The sequence below is a fragment of the Urocampus carinirostris genome, chromosome 12, assembly GCF_059441175.1.
Source record: "Urocampus carinirostris isolate Australia breed hairy pipefish chromosome 12, RoL_Ucar_1.0, whole genome shotgun sequence".
Classification (NCBI taxonomy): domain Eukaryota; kingdom Metazoa; phylum Chordata; class Actinopteri; order Syngnathiformes; family Syngnathidae; genus Urocampus; species Urocampus carinirostris.
In genome coordinates, this window is record NC_142360.1 from 35567540 (window position 1) to 35578124 (window position 10585).

A 10585-nucleotide genomic window follows, 5' to 3' on the forward strand; every position below is an offset into this window, starting at 1 on the left:
AGAGCGGGGGAAAGGTCATAAATCTTAGTATATCTATAATTATCGATTTACATTTTTCCTTATCGTCACTGAAGTACTATTTGAGCAGATTGAACCAGAAATATATTTTTCTAAGGGGCAGCTGAATAAAAAATGGTCATAAATCTCATTTAGATTTTTAAAGGCAGTTACAGTGTGCTTGATTTTTTTTTTGTGAGTGTGGATTTTATTTTATTTTTTTATATTCACAATATTTAAACAGATTGAAAATGAAAGACAGCGGAGGTAAAAAGATCATAAATCATAGTAAGTACGACAAGTGTGTTGTCGAAATATATTTTGTTGAGTAATCGTCGATTTTATTTACATTTAAAAAAGTTATTCTTTTTTTAAAATATTCACAGCAGTGACATTTTAAAAAGCATGCAAAGGTCATAAATCTCATTTATATATTTAAAAAGCAAATTGCTGTGTATTTGGAATATACTTTCTTAATGATATATTTTATTTACATTTTAAATAGGGTATATTTTGATAATGTAAACACGATTTATGACTTTTGAATATTTTTGATAGTTACTGTTTTGATTATTAAAATATATATATTTTTTATAGTAATAAAAAAATATTTTAATAATTAAAATATATATATTTTTTATAGTAATAAAAAAATATTTTAATAATCAAAACAGTAACAATCAAAAATATTCAAAAGTCATAAATCTTGTTTACATTATCATTACTGCATATGTGCTGTTGAGTAATTATCAATTACATTTACATTTAAAAAGCCAATTTCCTTCTTTGTGTAAATAAGTTGTTGAGTATTTTTTTTTTAAATATATTTTTTCTAAAGTTCGCATTTTGTTTATTTTTTTTCAAGTATTCACAACACTAAATTTTAAAAATATTTAAAGGTCAAAAATCTCATTTTTTAAAGGCAGTTACTGTGCTGTTGAATAAATATGGAATTCATTTACATTACATTTACAAAGTAATTATCTGTTTATATTTCAATATCTACTACCATATTTTGAAAATAAAAAGGTCTTAAATCTTGTTTACATTTTTAAAGCCTGTTACTGTGTTGTTGAACTAAGACATTAGCCCGATTTTGGCTGACCTGCACTGGCTCCCTGTCAGTTTAAGATGTTATTTTTTTTTTGTATCAGAAATTATTCCCACCGATTCTTCTTCTCAGGGCTTTTGCGAGGAAAATACTAGCCTACCAGTGATCCCAAGAGCCAAGAAGAACTCCCCCGGTTCTAGAGCGTTCTCCCTTCAGTGTTTTCCAACCATTTTTGAGGCAAGGCACACGTTTATTCATGAAAAAAAAAAATTGAGGCACACCATCCATTGAAAAATGTTTAAAAATGAATTCCTGGAACAAACCAAGTTTTTTGCTCTCCCGAGTTGTTTACGTCACATCTTTTCGAAACATGTCACCATTTACTAATGCCCTGAAAGAAAAGGCGAATTAGGGCTGCTTCCGACATCTGTCGTTTGCGAGCAAAATGTTTCCATGAGCCGGCTCTTGTACTTAGAAGCCCTGCTCCCCACCAATCAACAGCTGGATCCCTCTGAGATGCCTTTTTTTCTTTTGTGTTTGGTGAATATGCACTAGGTCTAAATCTAGTGAAAGCTAGAGTTATTGTTGGTATTAGGAATGAGTGGAGAGTTGTTGTAAAAGGATAGTGGGACGTTTGGGCGCCATTTAAAGGATTGGCAGGGCACCTGTATGATGCGGCAGGGGTAAACCAGTGAAAGCTGTCGGGCCCTGCTGTTAAACAAAAGAGTGTGTTGTGTCACCCTGACCCGAGTGACATGGCCCGTTTCCTCGGAGGGACGAAAGCATGACCGACTTAGGTGCCGAGGTGCCTAACTTGTTTGGGTTTTTGGGCAATTGGGTTGGCCATGGTCCAAAAATTTGTGTGTGTGTTTTTTTCTATTTTTTCCGTTTTATTTTCTTCGTTATTGTATGTGTTTGTCTTGCTGTCGGTCACCCCTCTTGAGGGATATGACCAGGATAGATAGATAGATAGATAGATAGATAGATAGATAGATAGATAGATAGATAGATAGATAGATAGATAGATAGATAGATAGATAGATAGATAGATAGATAGATAGATAGATAGATAGATAGATAGATAGATAGATAGATAGATAGATAGATAGATAGATAGATAGATAGATAGATAGATAGATAGATAGATAGATAGATAGATAGATAGATAGATAGATAGATAGATAGATAGATAGATAGATAGATAGATAGATAGATAGATAGATAGATAGATAGATAGATAGATAGATAGATAGATAGATAGATAGATAGATAGATAGATAGATAGATGGATAGAATATGCATTTTCGGGGATTCTGTGTTGTTGACTTTGAATTTGTTGTGTTATGAAAAGGTTAAATTTGTTTAGTATTTTATTGTATTTTAAATGTATAATTTGATTTTATTTCCTGTGTTTTTTGTGTTAATGTGTTTGTATACAAATGTAAAGGCTGTTCATTTTTCTTCTTTTATCTCTTCTTTTCTTTTTGTTCTTGCATTTTTCCTTTTGTTTTGTTTTTCTTCCATTTTACCCCATTTTTAAGTCATCCCATGCTTATTAATACATAATTTATTGTTCATGAAGGGGTTTAAGCAACAAAAACAACCTGGAGGTTGTTGGGGACCCGAAAGAGTCGGCTCTTTTTAGTGAGCCGAGCCGAAAAAGCCGGTTCTCTAAAAGAATCGGAATTCTCATCTCTACAAGTAAACGCTGTGATTCGTACTTGCTCAGACTACTTAAAATTACCTCACAGAACACAATTTTAAAGTAATAGATATAGTTACTTTCCCTGGTAACTCGATACTTTTACAATGGGGTAATTCAGTTACTAACTCAGTTACATTTCTGAAGAAGTAGTGTGTCACTATAACGAATGACTTTTTGAAAATAACAAGAAAAGAAAAATACTTTCATCAAAATATGATTTAAAAATACCTCCGTATTAAATATGATTACACTTCATATTACTAGGATTGATTTAGTATTAGAGAACAGTTCGTTGTATATGCTTTTGATTGCATGCATAAATGCATTTTCTTCTTAGTGATTATATCCTCCGGCAAGGAGTTTGATAAATTCTAAACGTGGTATTTAGTGCCATCTACTGTTGAAAAGAGGCAAAATGAGATGTGCATGGATTAAATGACATAATTATTTTAGGGGGTTTGCTTTGTTGATGCAATTTTTTAAAAGACTCACCCATATTCGAGCATGTGCATCAAATTGTTGAATTGAAAACACACACTCACATTTAAACACACACAAAAACACGACACGTTATAGCCAGGGTTGGGTAGTGTTACATTAACTTGATTACTTCAATTACTTTTGGATTACTCCAATACCAAATATGCTAATAAAAGACAAAAGAAACTGAATATGAATAAAATGATGACTCACAACACGTGGTAAGCTTTCTCTCCTGGCTTTGATCTCTTTGATCTCCGGCAAAACGAACATAAAAGGCGACAGAAACAAAATGAAAACAAATCCAAACAGCTTGCCAACATCATTTTTGCCGTTACTCCCCAAGCCTGCCCAAAATTGAGTCATTTTATTCATATTTAGTTTCTTTTGTCTTCTATTAGCATATTTGGTATTGGAGTCATCCAAAAGTAACTGAAAGTAATCAAGTTAAAGTAACCCTACCCAACCCTGCTAACTAGATAACTAGATCAGAAGCTAGCTAGATTAGAAACTAGCTACATTGCTAGATCAGAGGCCAGCTAAATTGATACATCCCAAACTAACTAGATAACTAGATAATAAATTAGCTAGATTAGAAATTTGCTAAACTGCTAGATCAGAAACCAGCCACATTGATACATCCTAAACTCACTAGATAACTAGATCAGAAGATAGCTAGATTAGAAACTAGCTACATTGCTAGATCAGAAGCCAGCCAGATTGATACATCCTAAACTAACTAGCAGGGTTGGGTAGGGTTACTTCAACTGGATTATTTTCAATGACTTTTGCATTACTCCAATACCAAATATTCTAATAAAAGACAAAAGAAACTCAATATGAATAAAATGATGACTCACAACACGTGGTAAGCTTTCTCTCCTGACTTTGATCTCTTTGATCTCGGACAAAACTAACATAAAATGCGACAGAAACAAAATGAAAATAAATCCAAACAGCTTGCCAACATCATTTTTGCTGTTCTTTGTATTCTGTTACTCCCCAAGCCTGCACAAAATTTAGTCATTTTCTATATATATATATATATATATATATATATATATATATATATATATATATATATATATATATATATATATATATATATATATATATATATATATATATGTGTGTGTATCTATGCAGGTATGGGTTGCATCGAATATTGTTAGTATTAATACTAGTATTGGTCAAAACTGAAGCCATTTCAGCCTTACATCCATATTTTAAAAATATTTTTCTTATTGCAGTGTTTAATATAAAAAAGTCATTTTCAAACAAATGGATATGAATAAAATCTAAATGTATATGATGGAAATATTGACAAATACAGATAAGACAATACGTTAACTGTGGCTTTCAAAACAACAAGTGTTTATTAGTAGTATGTTTAACCACCTTTTATACAAATTGTTGGGTTTTAAATATCAAAATGTATCGTTTACCAAATTGTTCGAATTAGTTATCTGACTCCATTAACCAAACACAGCCTACATACAATTCCGGACTACAGAGCGCACCTGATTATAAGCCGCACCCACCACATTTTAAGAGTATTTTGTACATACACAAGCCGCACCTGTATATAAGCCGCATGCGCCCACATTTAAACATGTAACACAAACACAAAATTAACCCAAACCCGACCTGAAGTCCCGCGCTTGAAACTAAATGGGGTTTTTAAGGGTTATTGATCTATCTTCGTTATTCATTATCCATTATCCGTTATCGGTCAGTTCGTTATATGTTACAAAGCCTAGGAGCCGGGACACTTACTCTCAGCCAAAAGGCTAAGCTAAGGTCCTAGCCCTAAAGCCTTGTTGCGATCATTGCGAATGCACCGTTCCCGGAGGTACTGCAATACCGGGCCGATGCGTGGAGTGGGCAGAGCAAGCTCTTATTCCATCTCGGCCAAAAGGCCAAGCTAAGGACTTGGCATCGGGGCCAAGCTAAGGACCTAGCATCAAAGCCTTGCTAAAAGGCCAAGCTAAGGACTTAGCATCAAAGCCCAAACTAAGGACCTAGCATCAAAGCCTTGTCCTTTATCAAAGTCCACAGTCCAAAAATCACAGCCGGCAAAAAGAACGGAAAATGATACCGGTACTTAAGGTTTGATGCAGACCTGCAGAGTCCAAGTCCCGTTTAGAGTAATCCAAGGAAAAAAGTTATATTTCCAAAGGTAAGGGTGGGAAAAATATACCAGATGAACACATTTACTCACGCAACTCCTTTTTCTTTAACCAACTTTTTACCCCCTCTTCTTTCCTTGTCTGTCCCTCACCTTTAGCGGTCCCCACTTAAACTCGGCACCCCGCGTTTGTTCCGCCCCTCATTTTTCGTTCACCCATGCAAAATATATCAGAATAAGCTTCTAAAATAAATCCATTACAAAAATATACAGTTGCAAATACATATTATACATGGGTTACACATATTTACAAAGAAAGACGGTACACCGAGAGAGTTTTCAAAGCTTTAATAATAATAATATAGCTTTGACAGGGCAGTTAATGGTAGCAACACTCGAGCGCCGCTAGCGGCCGTTAGAAAAATTACATACATTGGCCGCATCACTGAATAAGCCGCAGGGTTGAAAGTTAGGGAAAAAAGTAGCGACTTATAGTCCGGAATTGGAAGTGTTTATTAACGTCAACGATATCCATTTTTATTCAAGCGTAATTTTCTTGTTTTTTGCGAGTCGGATGGACGTGACCCGTGGCTTCAATTAACGAATCTCACGTGGTTGAAATCCAAAAGCTCGTTAATATAATGGCATATTGTGAAAAGATGTATATTATGCAAGAGATCTTTTTTAATTGCACTGGGGGAAAAGAAACGTTCCAAGTTCTAAGGCAGAGGTCAGCAACTGCTACTTTTTTTTGTTAGTGATTGGCGCAAAGGGCTAACAATTTCATATGCATTTCAAAAAACAACAATGTATCGTTTTTAAGCATCGACCGATACGGGGGATTTTCAGGGTCGATACGATACCGATTGGTATTAAGCGGAGGCAGCCATACGATATTTAGAATAGAATAGAATAGATTATACCGTATTTTCCGCACTATAAGGCGCACCTAAAAGCCTTTATTTTTTTCAAAAGCTGACCATGCGCCTTATAATACAGTGCGCCTTATATATGGATCAATAGGAAGTCGCAAAGTCTTGCAACTAAAGCAAGCAGCCACCGACTAGATTTTCTCCCGAAGGCGAAGTCGTCCGCGGTGTATGCTGGGATTTATTTACCGGCGTTTCATTGGCTAACCAATGTGTCAATCATCATTTGAATCGATCACTATTGGCTAAAGTTATTCGGAGGTAAAGGGAAGGATCCTTTTTATCATTTAAAGGCTGGCATTGGCTTGAACGGCAAAACAAAGCCTGCAATTGGCCCAAAAAGACGTGTCAATCATCAGTTGAATCGATCACTATTGGCTAAAGTTATTCAGAGGTCAGGAGGCGGATCCTTTTTATCATTTACAGGCTGGCATTGGCTTAAACGGCAAAACAAAGCCTGCAATTGGCAGAAAAAAATGAATGCATATAGCACGTGGCTGACGGCATACAGAAAGCATTTTTTTACTATTTTGTGTTTGTAAATATTTTATTCTCCTGGATTTACTAAACTCATGGATATAAGAGGACCACGGCTGCACATTATTATGAACACAACGACTTCGGTGAACTACTCCGGGTTTTATATTGTCCCTGTATCTTGTTTCAGACTGAACTCGATGTTTCTGTGATAAGCGGTGCAGATAATGGATGGAATGGAGTGTCTATTTTTAAATTAAACTCAATTCCAAGTGTTTATTGTCATATATACAGTAAAGTTGCGAGCGAAAAAGAAAATAGAAACTAAGGAATGGTTGGCATTTCTCGAATCCCAAGACTTTAACCTTCCGAATGATGGAACGACGCATTTGAGTGGCATCGTACGGACACCGCATCCGCACGTGTCTATGACACGTATTTGCTTCTTTGCAAGCTTTGGGAATGTTAAGGGGGTAATCAGTTGGACTGAACTATCTGACTGTTTTGTCCACGTTCCCATCGTAGCGCCTTATAATCCGGTGCGCCTTATGTATGTCAAAAATAGGACCAAAAACTATTTCTTCGGGGTGCGCCCTATAACCCGGTGCGCCTTATAGTGCGGAAAATACGGTACCTTTATTGTCATTGTTACAAAATGGGTTAACATATTGTGACAACGAAATTGGGCATGACACTCCAGTTTCACACATTCACAGTGAGGTAAAAAAGCCAAGAAGATAAAGGAACAGAGAAGATAAGGTTATAAAACAAGGAGGATAAGGTTACAGTTATAATTTACACAAAATTTACACAAGAAATGTCGGCATGTAGGATGTTACATACAGTTTGGTTTCATATGCATTTCAAAAAACAACAATGTATCGTGTTTAAGTATCGACCGATACGGGTTTTTCACGGTCGATACGATACCGATTACGATTAAGAGGAGGCAGCCATACGATATTTCGAGCCGAAATTAATTTGCTGTAAAAGCTTAAACTTTGCGTATGAAATGTTTAATAATGCAAAAAGAAACAAAGAATATTTTCACGAATTCAAATACATTTTTAATAAATTTCTGAACCTTTTAAAATAAATACATTAGAATATCAACACAACTAACGTGACGAATCTTTCACTTAAACCAAAAACTAAGTGCAGGAAATATAATTAAGCTTAGCAGCAACTTGTATATGAAATGATCTGCATTACTTTAGGCGCTAACCTGCTTATTGGGGGTATTAGGGGTTCAGTGTCTTACCCAAGGACACTTTGACATGTAACACGGAGGAGCCGGGATTCGAACTGCGATCTCTTGATCCCAAGACGAGCGCTCTACCTCCTGAGCCACTGCCGCCCCGACATAAAAACTTAAATAACTGATACCTGAACATACCTCCCTGAAACATGTGTTGGGAATTAATATCAAAATGTATCGTTTACCAAATTGTTCGAATTAGTTATCCGACTCAAACAAACACAGCCTACATTCACCCAACAATTTATGAGCGCTCGTTTCTTGAGGGAAAAGATGAACAGGAAAGCCGACATTTCCACACGGGTACAGATTTAATTCCATTGACAATTTAACTAAGTGTACTCCATCCAAAACAGCCGAATTAGTGTCGTTGGAGTCTCTGTGAAACCCTCTTCTGAAGTCCTGTAGCTCTCTTCCTGGGCTTCACCAACTTGGAGAAGAGCGCCGCGATGTCTGGAACACTCAAAACAACACCGAGCGTTTCTACGTCATCAGGTCATCATCATCCTTGTTCTCGAAACAACGCCTGCCGTCCTTCGTCTGGATGTGCTGATCTATCTATATATCTATATGTATATATATATATATATATATATATATATATATATATATATATATATATATATATATATATATATATATATATATAAAATATATATATATATATATATATATATATATATAATATATATATATATATATATATATATATATATATATATAAAATCTCCATATATCTATATATAATCTCTATGCATCTATATATAATCTCTATATATATTCTCTATATATCTATATGCCATCTCTATATATAATCTCTATATATCTATATATAATCTCTATACATCTATATGTAATCTCTATATATAATCTCTATATATCTATATATAATCTCTCTATATATATATATTCTCTATATATATACCGTATTTTCCGCACTATAAGGCGCACCGGGTTATAGGGCGCACCCCAAAAGAATCGTTTTTGGTCCTATTTTTGACATACATAAGACGCACCGGATTATAAGGCGCTACAATGGGAACGTCGACAAAACAGTCAGATAGAACAGTCCAACTTATTACCCCCTTAACATTCCGAAAGCTTGCAAAGACGCAAATACGTGTCGAGAACACGTGCGGATGCGGTGTCCGTACGATGTCACTCAAATGCGTCGTTCCATCATTCGGAAGGTTAAAGTCTTGGGATTCAAGAAATGCCACACATTCCTTAGTTTCTATTTTCTGTTTCGCTGGCAACTTTACCGTGCATATGACAATAAACACTTGGAATTGAGTTGAATTTAAAAATAGACACTCCATTCCATCCATTATCAGCACCGCTTATCACAGAAACATCGAGTTCAGTCTGAAACAAGATACAGGGACAATATAAAACCCGGAGTAGCTCACCGTCAATTCCAAGTGTTTATTGTCATATGCACAGTAAAGTTGCGAGTGAAAAAGAAAATAAAAACTAAGGAATGGTTGGCATTTCTTGAATCCCAAGACTTTAACCTTCCGAATGATATTTGGAACGATGCATTTGAGTGACATCGTACGGACACCGCATCCGCACGTGTCTACGACACGTATTTGCTTCTTTGCAAGCTTTGGGAATGTTAAGGGGGTAAGAAGTTGGACAGAACTATCTGACTGTTTTGTCCACGTTCCCATTGTAGCGCCTTATAATCCGGTGCGCCTTATGTATGGAAAATATAGGACCAAAAACTATTTTTGGGGGGTGCGCCCTATAACCCGGTGCGCCTTATAGTGCGGAAAATACGGTATATCTATATATAATCTCTATATATCTATATATCTATCTATATCTCTTTAGTGTTTGCATCATGGGTTTTTTTCTCAGATGCTGTGTTATTTTTACGCCATATGTAAAGGGCTCCACACCTTCTAAAACCTCTCATTTTTGACTCATCAGTGCACAGAATGTTTATCCAAAAGTGTTAATAATCAAAATGGTCTTTGGCACGTGTGAGACAACACATTATTTTGTGATAGCAGGATATTTTTTACCCGGGAACTTTCCCATGGATGCCATTTTTGCCAGTGTCTTTCTTATGGTGGAGTCGAGAACAGTAAATGCTCTGGGGCTGCTTTGCTGCCTATGGACCAGGACAGCCTGCTGTGGTTGACAGAATAATGAATTCTGGTGTTTACCAGAAGACCCTGAAGGAGAACGTTCATGCCATCAAAATCAAGCGCTTTTGGATAATGCAGCGGGACAATGATCCGAAACACACCAGCAAATACACATCTAAATGGCTCAAAAATAACAAAATAAAGGTTCCGGATTAGCCGAGTCAAAGTCTGGATTGAAATCCATTTTTAATGCTCTGGTGTGACCTTAATTGATACCCTCTCTCCCTCTCTGTCTTTCTCTTTTTATCTCTCTTTCTCTTTTTATCTCTATCTATCTTTCTCATTATCTCTCTTTCTCTTTATTTCTCTTTCTATTTATCTCCTATCCTCTTTATCTTTATGTATCTATCTTTATCTCTCTATCTTTATCTCTTTATCTTTATCTCTATCCCTCTTTTTATCTC

General features: G+C 35.5%; 1 pseudogene; it reads right to left on the reverse strand.

The window, feature by feature from the left end:
• Positions 1–5063: 5063 nt before the first annotated feature.
• Positions 5064–5228, reverse strand: LOC148355723 (U2 spliceosomal RNA; annotated as a pseudogene).
• Positions 5229–10585: the final 5357 nt, after the last annotated feature.